This window comes from Eumetopias jubatus, unplaced genomic scaffold (assembly GCF_037043125.1).
Source record: "Eumetopias jubatus isolate StellerSeaLion01/CBP00866 unplaced genomic scaffold, mEumJub1_p1.0 scaffold_11, whole genome shotgun sequence".
Classification (NCBI taxonomy): domain Eukaryota; kingdom Metazoa; phylum Chordata; class Mammalia; order Carnivora; family Otariidae; genus Eumetopias; species Eumetopias jubatus.
The window spans coordinates 59,307,269-59,322,600 of NW_028274817.1; positions in this window are offsets into that span (position 1 = coordinate 59,307,269).

Below are 15,332 nucleotides of genomic sequence, written 5' to 3' on the forward strand. Positions count from 1 at the left end.
TCCATCACTATAATATATACGTTATACAATCTGTATTAGAGAGAAAAACATAATCTGATAATCAAATACAATCAGTTATTGAACTTCATTTTATGACAGTATTCAACTAAATTAGTTTAAAGGCATTTTATTATATAGTAGCTGCAATCTGATGATAAAAGTAAAAATAACAGAAGCTAAGTTCAAGAATATATCTCTTACAAGGGTCAATATTTAAATATAGCTACTGATCAATATGATAATGAGAGAGTTGATTTAAATTTGTATTAAAGTTAAAAGAGTTTTGATAAAATTAAGAATACATTTGGAATATATTTTAGTTCTCTGGGTTTCTTCTAAGCCTTTTAATTTGATCAAATGACTTTATTAATGTCTCACATTTGCAAAATTTAAAATAAGCTAGTCCCTATATGAAAAACAAGAGTAGAAGAAAAATGGAAGAACATAGTGATTTCTGTTCCTAAGCTACCATGCAATCCACTTAATTTTAGTTTTGACAAGTATTAATTATAAGTGACTGTTTTGGATTTGGTTTCTTTAGAAAGAATATGCAAGATTCCTATAGGAGGGCGCCTGGGTGGCTCAGTTGGTTGAGCGACTGCCTTCGGCTCAGGTCATGATCCTGGAGTCCCGGGATCGAGGCCCGCATCGGGCTCCCTGCTCGGCGGGGAGTCTGCTTCTCCCTCTGACCCTCTTCCCTCTCGTGCTCTCTGTCTCTCATTCTCTCTCTCTCTCAAATAAATAAATAAAATCTTTAAAAAAAAAGATTCCTATAGGAAAGAAAATGACATTACTTTTGGCCAAACTCAATAATTTAAAATAGGTTTTTTTAAGGATCACTTATTCCCATTTGAATGGTGGCCAATCAGCTAAGGCACAACTTCCAGTCAGTAGCAGGGACTGTTGTTTTTGAACATTATGCTGCATTGAAAACAACGAATCCTTTACCTGTTTAAAAAACATCATTCCTCATCACTGTTACAGAATCAGTTTGCAGTGGACAATGTAGATTCAAGCAACCTTCTCCTTGAAACAGCTCCATGAATTTAAAGTAAGTGACAGAATCACAATGCATAAAATTTTACATTGTTGCAACATCCAAATATGGACTTGAATTTTGTATATATTTTTTTATTTTTAATTTCATTTTTCCAGTAATTCATTTTTTAAAATATTTTATTTACTTATTTGGCAGAGAGAGAGAGAGAGAGAGAGAGAGAGAGAGAGAGAGAGAGAGAGAAAACACAAGCAGGGGGAGTGGCGAGGGGGAAGGAGAATCAGGCTCTCTGCTGAGCAGGAAGCCTGATGTGGGGCTCGATCCCAAGACCCTGGGATCATGACTTGAGCCAAAGGCAGATGGTTAACTGACTGAGCCATCCAGGTGCCCCTCCAGTAATTCACTTTTTTTAAGATTTATTTATTTATTTTTGAGAGAGAGAATGAGAGAGAGAGAGAGTACATGAGAGTGGGGAGGGTTAGAGGGAGAAACAGGCCCCTCGCCGAGCAAGGGAGCCCGATGCAGGGCTCGATCCCAGGACTCCAGGATTATGACCTGAGCCGAAGGCAGTTGCTTAACCAACTGAGCCACCCAGGTGCCCTACAGTAATTCATTTTTAATGTATTTTACAAAAGTATATCTTTGCAATAGATTAGATATTTTTTTAAAAAGAATATTCATCACTTCTTGCTCATATAATCAAAAAGTTGTGGATTGAAAAAGGAAATGTCTGTGGATCTATGGAAGTGGAAATGTCATCAAGTGGATCATTGAACAGTTATCTAAGTAATTATTTAATTGCGTTTGGTGGGGGAAAATTACAAAGTCATATGAAAACATGTAAGTGTATGCATAATTCAGATTGGAGTAGTGAAGGCAGGCTTCTCTGATGAAGTCATATTTGAGCTGAGATTGAAAGGATAACTTGTAATTAGTCAAATGAAAGGAGGAGAAGGAAATTAATACAGTCAAAGGAAATAGTATTTGTGAAGAACCTGGGACAAAGAAACATTTCCATGGAGAAAAGGGAAGTGCATGGAATATAGCAATTAAGAGAAAATAGTGGTAGATAAGACCACCCAGATTTTGAGATCATTCAGAAGGTCATCGTCAGTCATTATTTTGAATTTTATCCAAAGAGAAATGAGAAGGCAGTAAATGTGAGAAACAGGATAGTGACATGATTAAAAATTAGACTTTGAAATATCACTCCAATTGATTTGAAGAGAATTGATTTGAGGTGTCCAGAACACCTGGAGATAGGATTCAAAGGAATTCTATTTATTTATTTATTTATTTATTTATTTATTTATTTATTATGTGGATTTCAAAGAATTCCACATAATTTATTTTTTTTAAGATTTTATTTATTTATTTGACAGAGAGACACAGTGAGAAAGGGAACACAAGCAAGGAGGAGTGGGAGAGGAAGAAGCAGGCTTCCCACAGAGCAGAGAGCTCAATGCGGGGCTCGATCCCAGGACCCTGGGACCATGACCTGAGCCAAAGGCTGACAATGACTGAGCCACCCAGGCACCCTGGATTCAGAGGAATTTTAAAATGAACAAGGGTCATTTTAATCAACCCCTAGGTAAAGACACCAAGTGGATAAAGCTGGGGTTTGTTTCAGTTAAGAGACAGATCCTTTTCTATTTTTTTCTTAAGTCAGTATTTAGTAGTTGGCTTTATAAGAAGTAGTTATTTTAATAGCATATTAGAAGATACTCTGAATTAATATAGATTTAAATACATCTATTAAATGATGTGGATAATAAGCTAGGTTATTCAGAAAAATAAGAATCACAATAAAACTTTCTAAAAGTGTTTAGATAGAGAACAATTTTAAATATTATAGAGCAGACAAGAACGGGATGAAAAGGCCAAAATCTAATTCACAAAGAGAGCCTGGAGAAAAAAGTGGAGAACTGAAGCTATTTTTCCCCCCTCTGAGGGATTTGCCTGTCTTAGTGAGCTTCTAAAGAAAGGTAAAAGTCCAGCAACTTCCTACTTTAGAGGGTCTGGTAAGATAATTTTTCCAAATAAAATCTGAATTCCAAAAATATATACTCTGTGGGTAAAAGTTCCTGAAAATAAACTCATTACCCATTGCTCATTAAAGCACATTTTTTTCCCTTGGTACCCAGATCAGGTTGCTGGGAGTTGGGAGAATGCATCCCTGAGAAGTTATAACAATAACTTGGCCCTCCTATGGATTTACAGCCCAAATTCACATCACTGAAGTGGGCCAAAAATATATCAGACAGACTAGAAGCCATATATGATAATTTATTTTTAACAACATAAATTGCCACAAGAAGCAGGATTTTTTTCATTTTTATCATGTTTCAAGTTTGTATTTAAATTTTAGTTAGTTAACATATAGTGTAATACTGGCTTCAGGAGTAGAATTGAGTGATTTATGATTTACATATGACACCCAGTGCTAATCGCAACAAGTACCCTCCTTAATACTCATCACCCATTTAGCCCATGCCCCCACCAAACTCCCCTCCAGCAACCTTCAGTTTGTTCTTCATGGTTAAGAAACTCTCTTTTGGTTTGCCTCAATCTTTTTTTTTTTTTTGGTCTTTCTCTGACTGACTTGTTGTTTCCTTTGCTGTGCAGAAGCATTTAATCTTGATGAAGCCCCAATAGTTCATTTTGCTTTTGTTTCCCTTGCCTCTGGAATCAGGTCTATTAACAAGTTGCTACATCTGATGTAAAGAGGTTTCTGCCTGTGTTCTCCTCTAGGATTTTGATGGTTTCCTGCATCACATCTCAGCCTTTAATCCATTTTGAAATTATTTTTGTGTATGGTGTAAGATAAAGAAGATGTTATATATATATATATATATATACAATAGACTATTATGCAGCCATCAAAAGGAATGAAATCTTGCCACTTGCAACGACGTGGATGGAACCGAGGGTATTATGCTGAGCGAAATAAGTCAATCAGAGAAAGACATGTATCATATGACCTCACAGATATGAGGAATTCTTAATCTCAGGAAACAAACTGAGGGTTGCTGGAGTGGTGGGAGGTGGGAGGGATGGGGTGGCTGGGTGATAGACACTGGGGAAGGTATGTGCTATGGTTAGTGCTGTGAATTGCATAAGACTGTTGAATCACAGATCTGTACTTCTGAAACAAATAACGCAACATATTTTAAGAAAAAAGGAAAAGAAGATAACAGGAGAGGAAGAAAAGGGGAGTATCTCAGAGGGGGAGACGAACCATGAGAGATGATGGACTCTGAAAAACAAACTGAGGGTTCTAGAGGGGAGGGGGGTAGGGGGATGGGTTAGCCTGGTGATGGGTATTGAGGAGGGCACGTTCTGCATGGAGCACTGGGTGTTATGAACAAACAATGAATCATGGAACACTGCACCAAAAACTAATGATGTAATATATGGTGATTAACATAACAATAAAAAAAATTTAAAAAAAAGAAAGAAGAAGAAGATAGCAGGAAGGGAAAAATGAAGGGGGGGCGTCAGAGGGGGAGATGAACTATGAGAGATTATTGACTTGAGAAACAAATTGAGGGTTCTAGAGGGGAGGGAGTTGGGGGGATGGGTTAGCCTGGTGATGGTATTAAATAGGGCACGTTCTGCGTGGAGCACTGGGTGTTATATGCAAACAATGAATCATGGAACACTACATCAAAAACTAATGATGTAATGTATGGTTATTAACATAACGTAATAAAAAATAATTAAATTAAATTTAAAAAATGTGGTCCATTTTCATTCTTTTGCATGTTTCTGTCCAGTTTTCCCAACACCATTTTTTGAAGAGATTATCTTTTTTCCACTGCATATTCTTTTCTGCTTTGTGGAAGATTAGTTAAACATATAGTTCTGTTTCCACTTCTGGGTTTTCTATTCTGTTCCATTGATCTATGTGTCTGCTTTTGTGCCAATACGATAGTATCTTGATGACTACACCTTTGTAATATAACTTGAAGTCCAGAAGTGTGATGCCTCCAGTTTTGCTCTTCTTTTTCAAAATTGATTTGGCTATTTGGGGTCTTTTGTGGTTCCATACAAATTTTAAGATTGTTTGTTCTAGCTCTGTGATAAGTGCTGGTGGTATTTTGGTAAGGATATATTAAAATATGTAGGTTGCTTTGGGTAGTATAGACATTTTAACAATATTTGTTCTTCCAATCCATGAGCATGGAATGTTTTTCCACCTCTTTCTGTCTTCTTCAATCATTCATAAGTATTCTATAGTTTTCAGAGTACAGATCTTTTACTTCTCTGGTTAGGTTTATTCCTAGATATTTTACAGTTTTTGGTGCAATTATAAATGTGATCAATTCCTTGATTATCCTTTCTGCCTCTTCATTATTGGCATATAGAAATGTAACAGACTTCTGTGCATTGGTTTTTATATCCTGTAACTTTCTTGAATTCCTTTATCAGTTCTAGAAATTCTTTTGGTGGAATTTTTCATGTTTTCTACATAGAGTGTCATACCATCTGCAAAGAGTATGAGTTTGACTTCTTTGCCTATTCAGATGCTTTTTATTTCTTTATGTTGTCTGATTCTTTGATAGGACTTCTAGTACTCTGTTGAATAACAGTGGTGAAAGTGGGCATCCCTGTTGTGTTCCCGACCTTAGGGGGAATTACTCTTAGTTTTTCTCCATTGAGAATCATATTCACTGTGGGCTTTTTGTATATGGCTTTTATGATATTGAAGTATGTTCCTTCTATACTTACACTGTGCAGAGTTTTAATCAGAAAGGATGCTCTATTTTGTCAAATGTTTTCTTTCTGCATCTATTGGGAGGATCATATGGTTCCTGTCCTTTCTATTAATGCAGTGTATTACATTGATTGATTTGCAGATGTTGAACCACCTTGCATCCCATGAATAAATCCCATGTGGTCATGGTGAATAATCCTTTTAAAGTACTGTTTGATCCTATTGACTAGTATCTTGGTGAGAATTTTGGCATCCATGTTCATCAGTAATATTGGTCTGTAATTGTCCTTTTTGGTGGGATATTTGTCTTATTCTGTGATCAAGGTAATTCTGGCCTCATAGACTGAGTTTGTTTGTTTTCCTTCCATTTCTATTTTTTGAAACAGCTTCAGAAGGATAGGTATTAATTTTTCTTTAATGTTTGGTAGAATTCCCCTGGGAAGTCATCCAGCACTGGATTCTTTGTTGAGAGATTTTTAATTACTTTTTCAGTTTCTTTGGTGGTTATATATCTGTTCAGGTTTTCTATTTCTTCCTGTTTCAGTTTTGGTAGTTTATATGTTTCTAGGAATGCATCCACTTCTTCCAGATGATCTGATTTGTTGTCATATAGTTGCTCATACTACGTTCTTAAAATCGTTTGTATTTCCTAGGTGTTGTTCGTGATCTCTCCTCTTTCATTCATGATTTTATTAATTTGGGTCCTTTCTCTTTTCTTTTTGATAAGTCTGACTAGGGTTTATTGATCTTATTAAATCTTTCAGAGAACCAGCTTCTAATTTCATTGATCTGTTGTGCTGTTCCTTTGGTTTCTCTTTGATTGATTTCTGCTCTAATCTTTATTATTTCTGTTCTCCTGCTTGGTTTAGGCTTTATTTGTTGTTCTTTCTCTAGCTCCTCTAAGTGTAAGTTTAAGCTTGTGTGTTTGAGACTTTCTAATTTTTTGAGAAATGCTTGTATTGCTATGTACTTCTCTCTTAGGACCACCCTTGCTGTATCCTAAAAGTTTTGAACATTTGTGTTTTCATTTTTGTTTCCATGATTTAAAAAAAATTCTTTAATTTCCTAGTTGACCCATTAGTTCTTTAGTAGGATTCTCTTTGACCTCCAATTGTTTGATCTCCTTCCAAATTTCCTCTTGTGATTGAGTTCATGTTTCAAAGCATTGTGGTCTGAAAATATGCAGGAAATTATCCCAATCTTTTGATACCTGTTGTGACCTGATTTGTGACCCAGTATGTGATCTATTCTGGAGAATGTTCCATGGGCACTAGAGAAGAACGTGTATTCTGTTGCTTTAGGATGGAATGCTCTGACCATATCTGTGAAGTCCATTTGGTCCAGTGTGTCATTCAAAGCCCTTGTTTCCTTGTTGATATTCTGCTTTGATGATCTGTCCATTGCTGTGTGGGGGGGTGTTAAAGTTCTCTACTATTTATGTATTATTATCAGCGTGTCTCTTAATTTTGCTATTATTGGTCTATATAATTGGCTGCTCCCAAGTTCGGAACATAAATATTTATAATTGTTAGATCTTCTTGTTGGATAGACCTTTTCAGTATGATATAGTGTCTCTCCTCATCTCTTACTACAGTCTTTGTTTTAAAATCTAATTTGTGTGGTATGAGGATTGCCATCCCAGCTTTTTTTTTTTTTTTAATGTCCACTAGCATGGTAATTTGTTCTCCACTAACTCACTTTCAATCTGCATGTATCTTTATGTCAAAAATGAGTCTCATGTAGACAGCATATGGTTGGGTCTTGCTTTTATATCCAATCTGATACCCTGTGTCTTTTGATTGGAGCATTAACCTATTTACTTTCAGAGTAACTATTGAATGATATGATTTTATTGCCTTTATATTACTTGTAACTTCTCTGTTCCTTTCAGGTCTATGTAACTTTTGGGTACTCTTTTCACATGTAGGATCCCCTTTAATATTTCCTGCAGGGCTGGTTCAGTGATTAAAAATTCTTTTAGTTTCTTTTTGTTCTGGAAACTCTTTATCTCTCCTTCCATTCTGAATATAGCCTTGCTGGAGAATTTTTTTTTTTTTTTTTTTGGCTACATGTTTTTCTCATTTAGTACCCTGAATGTATCATGATAGCCATTTCTGGCCTTCCATGTCTTTGTGGATATGTCTGCTGCCAGTCTTATGTTTCAACCTTTGTAGTTTAAGGACCTCTTGTCCTGAGCTGCTTTCAGAATTTTCTCTTTATCTCTGAAATTTATAAACTTCACTATTATATTTCAGTGTGTTGATTTATTTTCATTGATTTTGATGGGGGTTCTCTTTACCTCTTGGATGTGAATACTTGTTTCCTTCACCAGATTAGGGAAATTGTCAACTATGATTTGCTCAAATATACCTTCTGTCCCTCTCTTTTTCTTTTTCCTCTGGGAGCCCAACAATTCTAATACTCTAAGAGTATTGCTTTATATTATCATTGACTTTTGAAGCCTCCCCTCATGTTCCATTACTTGCTTTTCTGTCTTTTCCTCAACTTCCTTCCTTTCCATCATTTTGTCTTCCATGTCAATGACTGTGTCTTCTGCCTCATTTACCCTAGCTGTTAGAGGATCCATTTATTTTAGACTTCATCTCAGAACATTTTAATTTTGGCTTTATTAGTTTTTTTTTTTTCTGTATTAAGGGATTCTCTAGTGTATTTTATGCCTTTTTTAAGCCCACATAGTAACTTTATAAACATTATCCTGAATTCAAGCTCTGACATTTTACTTATATCCACATTGATTAGATCTGTGGCAGAAAGTATTCTGGTTCTTTCTTTTGTTGTGAATTCCTCCTTCTAGTCATTTTTCCCAGAGAACCATGGATGAAGGAGAGAACAAAATCAAAAATATCAACCATGACCCAAGCGAAACACGCACTAGACAAATCCGTAGAGATCAGAAACCAAAAAAGAAAAGAAAAGAAATGAAAAGGGTGAAAATAAAGAATATTATCTCCCAGGTGGACAAAGCAGAGTGATCAAGTTGGTCCTGGTCGTATTTGGTCTGTTTCTTAGAAGACACTAAATCTCAAAATTGTAAAGAAAGCAAAACTCATATATATATGTGTGTGTGTGTGTATATATATATATATACACATATATATACACACACAGGCACATATATGTTGTGTATATGTTTGTATATATATGTAATATATATATAATAAAATTGAATAAAGTGAAAGGAAGCCAAAAATGAAGAATATATCTAAAAACTCTAAATGTAAAAATGAAAGTTAAAAACAAATATTTGATAAAATAAGAAACTAGTTGAAAAGGAAAAAAAGAAGGAAATTTTGACCTTTTTTTCATGTGAGAAAAACTCAAATTCTGTATACTATTTTCCCCTATCACTGGAATTTTGTAGTTCTGTGTGCTCCTTAAACTTAGTATTCCCCTGATGTTACAGATGGTCTTCTAGGGGAGGGGACTGTTGTGTTGATTGTCAGGTGTTTTTGCCTGGGTGGAGTTGCTCTACCCCTTTCCAGGGGACCAGGCTCAGTATAAGATGCTTATGGTTGTTCTATGTGGCTTTTGTTCCCTGAAGGTGTTCTGTGCTGCTTTAGAGGATGAAAATAAAAATGACCACACTGAGATTCCAGCCCTGGAGCTGAAAGATTGCAGCCCTCTCTCTTCAGTAAACCCTCAAGGAAAAGCAGTCTTCACTTTTGTGTGCATCAAACTCTGCAGACACCTGTGGTACATGCCCCCACTGATCTTCCTGGGGGAGGGAGGATGGTCACTCTGGGCCTGCCACTTGCAAAGTCCCTGCATGGAGAACTGTCGCCCAATTGTATGTGTACCTGTGCCACCCCTCTGGGGGGAAGGAAGAGAGGGTTGCTGCATTTCACACCTTTGCAGGGCCCCACATGAAGAGCGGTCACTGGATCCTGCTGAGGTTCACAGTTTATGGCAAACCAAGCTCAGAGCCCACTCCTGGGCTCACTGACCATAGATGGTTTCCCCACTCCAGTGTTTGAGAACTCTGCCAGCTAAGGCACCCTCATTCCTTCTGTGACCCTGGGAATCCTGAGACCACACTGTCCTACCTAGGATTCTGCCCTGCTTTGTCACCTGAGCACCTTTCAGGTAGGGAAGTCTCTCATTGGAAGAGACTTCTAAAATTCTGATTTTGCACTTAGGGCTATACCACTTTCTAGTAGCTGGCTTATAGAAGGTCCCTCCCCCCCCCATTTATCTTCTTACATAATCCCTTGGATTCACATCTCCACACCTCTGATTTGCAAAAAGTGATTGCTTTTCTATTTGTAGAATTCCAACAATTCTTTTCTCACATCTCACGTTTAATTCATAGATATTCAGAATAATTTGATAGTTACCTGGCTAAATTCAGGGTACAAGGTGAAACAACATCCCCTATTCTTCTGCCACCTTGCCTCCCTCCTCTGCCAAACATTTAAAGAATAGTTAATACTTATTCATCTAGAACTATTCCAAAAAATAGAAGAGGATGAAAAGATTCCAAATTCCTTCCATAAGGTCAGCATTACTCTGATGTACCAAGCTGAGATTCAAACACTAGAGATGAAGAAAAGAAAAAGAAAAAGAAAAATGAAATTACAGGCCAATATCTTTGTTGAGCATAGATGCAAAAATACTCAAAAAATATTAGCAAATTAAATCCAAAACTATATTTAAAAAATCACTTACCATGTTCAAATGGGATTTATTAATGGGATGCAAGGGTGTTTTAATATTCACAAATCAATCAACATGATTCATTAACTTAACAAGGAAATGATAAAAAATATGATCATTACAATTGATGCAAAGTACATCCATTTACGATAAAAACTCTCAACAACTTAAGTTTAGAGCAAATATACCTCAACATAATAATGGCCATATATGTGGGGTGCCTGGGTGGCTCAATCAGTTAAGTATCTGCCTTGAGCTTGGGTCATGATCCCAGGGTCCTGGGATCAAGCCCAGCATCAGGCTACCTGCTCCATGGGGAGCCTACTCCTCCCTCTGTCTGCCTGCCACTGCCCCTGTTTGTGTGTGCTCTCTTTCTGCAAAATAAATGAATGAAATATTTATTAAAAATAATGGCCATATATGAAAAACCCACAGCCTACATTATACTCAATGTTAGAAAACTGAAATCATTTCCTCTAAGACTAGGAAGAGAATAAAAAATGTCCAGTCTTAGTGTTTTTATTGAACATACTACTGGAAGAACCAGCAACAGCAGTCAGACAATAAAAAGAAGTAAAAGGTCTCTAAATTGGTAAGGCAGAACTAAAACTTTAACTATTTGCAAATGACATAATACTATACATAGAAAACCCTAAAGCTGACTCCAAAAAAAAGCAAGAAATGATACATGAATTCAGTAAAGTCACAAGATATAAAATCAGTATACAGAAATCTGTTACATTTCTATACACTAGTAATGAAATAGAGAAAAAGAAACTAAGAAAACAATCCCACTTAAAATTCACAAAAAAATTAATAAAGTACCTGGGAATAAAATTAACCAAGAAGGTGAAATACCTGCATACAAAAAGGTATAAAACAATGATGAAAGAAATTTGAGATGATACAAATAAATGGAAAGATATTCCATGCTCATGGACTGGGAAAACAAATATTGTTAAAATGTCCATAATACCCAAATCAAGCTACAGATTTAATGCATTCCTTATTAAAATACCAATTTACAGAACTAGAATAAATCATCCTAATATTTGTATGAAATCACAAAGCACCTTGAATAGCCAAAGGAAGCTTGAAAAAGAAAAAAAAAACCTGAAATTAAAGTATTACAATACCAGGTTTCAAGCTATACTAAAAGTGCTGTGGTCATCATAAATGTTTGGAACTGGCACAAAAATAAACACATAGATCAATGAAACAAAATAATGCACCCAGAAATAAACCCATGAATACATTGCTATTTAATACATGACAATGGAGGCAAGAATATACAATGGGAAAAAGTCTACTCAACAAATGGTGTCAGGCAAACTTTCACAACTATATCAAAAGAATAAAAAATGGTCTTCTTACACAAAAATAAATTGAAATCGATAAAAGCCCTAAAAGGGAACCTGACACCACAATTTTTTAGAATAAAATAGAGGCAGTAATCTCTTGGACATCAGCCACAGAAACATTTTTCAAGATATATCTACTTTGGGAAGGCAAACAAAAGCAAATTTAAACGATTGGGACTACACCAAAATAAAAAAAAAAAATTTTGAACAGGAAAATATTAATAAAACAAAAAGGCACTCACTGCATTGGAGAATATGTTGCAAACGATATATTGAATAAGGGGTTGATATCCAAAATGTAAAAATAGCTTATACAAATAAAAACCAAAAAAAAAAAACAAAACAAAAACAAGCAAACAAACAACAACAAAAGCAGCCCACATGATCCAATTTAAAAAACGGGCAGGGAAATAAAAAGAATTACAGAACAGTATCCCTGATGAACATGGATGCAAAAATTCTCAACAGCTTACTAGCTAATTAGATCCAACAGTACATTAAAATGATTATTCACCACAACCAAGTGAGATTTTTATTCCTGTGCTACAAGGGTGGTTCGACATCTACAAATCAGTCAGCATGATACACCATATTAATAACAAAAAAAAGATAGGAACCATATGACCCTCTCAATAAATGCAGAAAAAGCATTTGACAAAATAAAGTATCCTTTCTTGATAAAAACTCTCAAGAAGTAGGAATAGAAGGTACATATCTCAAATCAAAAAGACCATATATGAAAGAACCACAACTAATTTCATCCTCAATGGGGAAAAACAGAAAGCTTTTCTCCTATGGTTAGAACACAACAGAGATGTCCATTCTCACCACTGCTTTTCAACGTACTACTTAGCAATCAGAAAACAAAAAGAAGTAAAAGGCATCCAGATTGGCAAGGAAGAAGTCAAACTTTCACTTATCACAGGCAACATGATACTTTAGTAGAAAATCCAAAAGACTCTACCAAAAAATTTCTAGAACTGATAACGAAATTCAGCAAAGTGGCAGGATATAAAATCAATGCACAGAAGTCTGTTGCATTTCTATATACCAATAATGAAGCAGCAGAAAGAATAACCAAGGAATAAATCACATTTACAATTGCACCAAAAACTGTAAAATATCTAGGAATAAACCTAACCAAAGAGGTAAAAAATCTGTACTCTGAAAACTATAGAATCCTTATGAATGAAATTGAAGAAGACAGAAGTGGAAAAACATTCCATGCTCATGGATTGGAAGAAAAAATATTGTTAAAAGGTCTATACTACCCAAAGTAATTTGCACATTTAGTGCAATCTCTATCAAAAGAACACCAGCATTTTTCATATGGTTAGAATAAACAATGCTAAAATTTGTATGGAACCAGGAAAGACCCAGGATAGCCAAAGTATGTTGAAAAAATGAAAAAAAAGCAAAGTTGGAGGCATCACAATTCTGGACTTCAAGTTGTATTACAAGGCTGTAATCATCAAGATGGTATGGTACTGGCACAAAAACAGAAACATAGATCAATGGAACAGAAAACAGAACCCAGAAATGGACGAACAACTCTGTGGTCAACTAATCTTTGACAATGCAGGAAAGAATATCCAATAGAAACAAGACAGTCTCTTCAACAAATGGTGTTGGGAAAACTGGACAGCAAGATGCAAAAGAATGAAACTAGACCACTTTCTTACACCATACACAAAAATAAATTCAAAAGGGATGAAAGACCTACATGTGAGGCAGGAATCCATCAAAATCCTAGAAGAGAACACAGGCAGCAAGCTCTCTGACCTCAGCCACAGCAACTTTTTACTAGACATGTCTCTGAAGGGAATCAGAAGCAAAAATGAACTATTTGGAATTCAGTACATCAAAGGAGACAATCATCAAAACTAAAAGAGAAACTGCAGAATGGGAGAACATATTTGCAAATGACATACCAGATAATGGGCTAGTATCCAAAATCTGTAAAAACTTATCAAACTGCCCTCCCAAAAAAAATCCAGTCAAGAAGTGGGCAGAAGACATGAACAGACATTTCTCCAAAGAAAACATACAAATAGCTAACAAGCACATGAAAAACTACTTAACATTACTCATCATTAAGGAAATACAAATCAAAACCACAATGAGATATCACCTCACACTTGCTAGAATGGCTAAAATTAACTAAGGAAACAATAGATATTGGCACAATAGATACTGGAACTCTCTTACACTGTTGATGGGGATGCAAACTGGTACAGCCACTCTGGAAAATAGTATGGAGGTTCCTCAAGAATTCAAAAATAGAGCTATCCTACAACCCAGCAATTGCACTACTAGGTATTTACGCAAAGGATACACAAATAGTGATTCAAAGGGGCACATGCATCCCAATGCTCATAGCAGTAATGTCCACAATAGCTAAAATATGGAAAGAGCCCAGATGTCCATTGACAGATGAGTGGATAAAGAAGAAGTCACGTATATACAATGGAATATTGCTCAGTAAACAAAAAGAATGAAATCTTGCCATTTCAATGATGTGGATGGAACTAGAGGGTATTATGCTAAGCAAAATAAGTCAGTCAGAGAAAAACAAATGCCATATGATTTCACTCATATGTGGAATTTAAGAAACAAAACAGATGAACATAGGGGAAGGGAAGGAAAAATAAAATAAGATAAAAACAGACAGGGAAGCAAGCCATAAGTCACTCTTAACAATAGGGAACAAACTGAAGGTTGCGGGAAGGGTGATGGGTGGGCGAATGAGGTAAATGGGTGATAGGCATTAAGGAAGGCACTGTTTGGGATGAGCACTGGGTGTTATATGCAACTAATAAATCACTAAATTCTATCCCTGAAACAAATAATGCAACTCTGTTAACTATTTTGGGTTTAAATAAAATCTAAAAAAAAAAAAAATGGACAGAGGATGTATGTAGACATTCTCCCAAAGAAGACACATGACAAGATGCTTAACGTCATCATCAGGGAAATGTAAATCACAATGAGATATCACCTCTCTCTTGTCAGAATAGCTAAAATCAAAAACACAAAAATAGGTGTTGGTAAGGATGTGGAAAAACAAAACAAAACAAAACACCTTAAGCACTTTTTGTGGGAATGCAAGCTGGTGCAGCCACTGTGGAAAATGGTATGGGTATTCCTGAAAAAACATTTTTAAAAATTTATTTATACATTTATTTGTCGGTGGTGGGGGAGAGGAAGTGCAAGTATGGGGAGCTGCATGCAGAGGGAGATGCAGGCTCCCACTAAGCAAGGACCCCAATGTGGGACTCAAACCCAGGACCCTGGGATCATGGCCTGACCCAAAGGCAGATGTTTAACCAACTGAGCTACCCAGACGTCCCTCCTGAAAAATTTTAAAATTAGAATTAACATGTGATACAGAAATTCGACTACTAGGTATTTATCCAATGGAATTGAAAATACCAACTCAAAAAATATATACACCCTTTTGTTTATTGCAACATTATTTATAATATCAAAGATATGGAAGCACCCCAAGTGTCCCCTCATAAATAAATTTGTAAAGAGGATGTTGTATATATATATATATATATATATATATATATATATATAA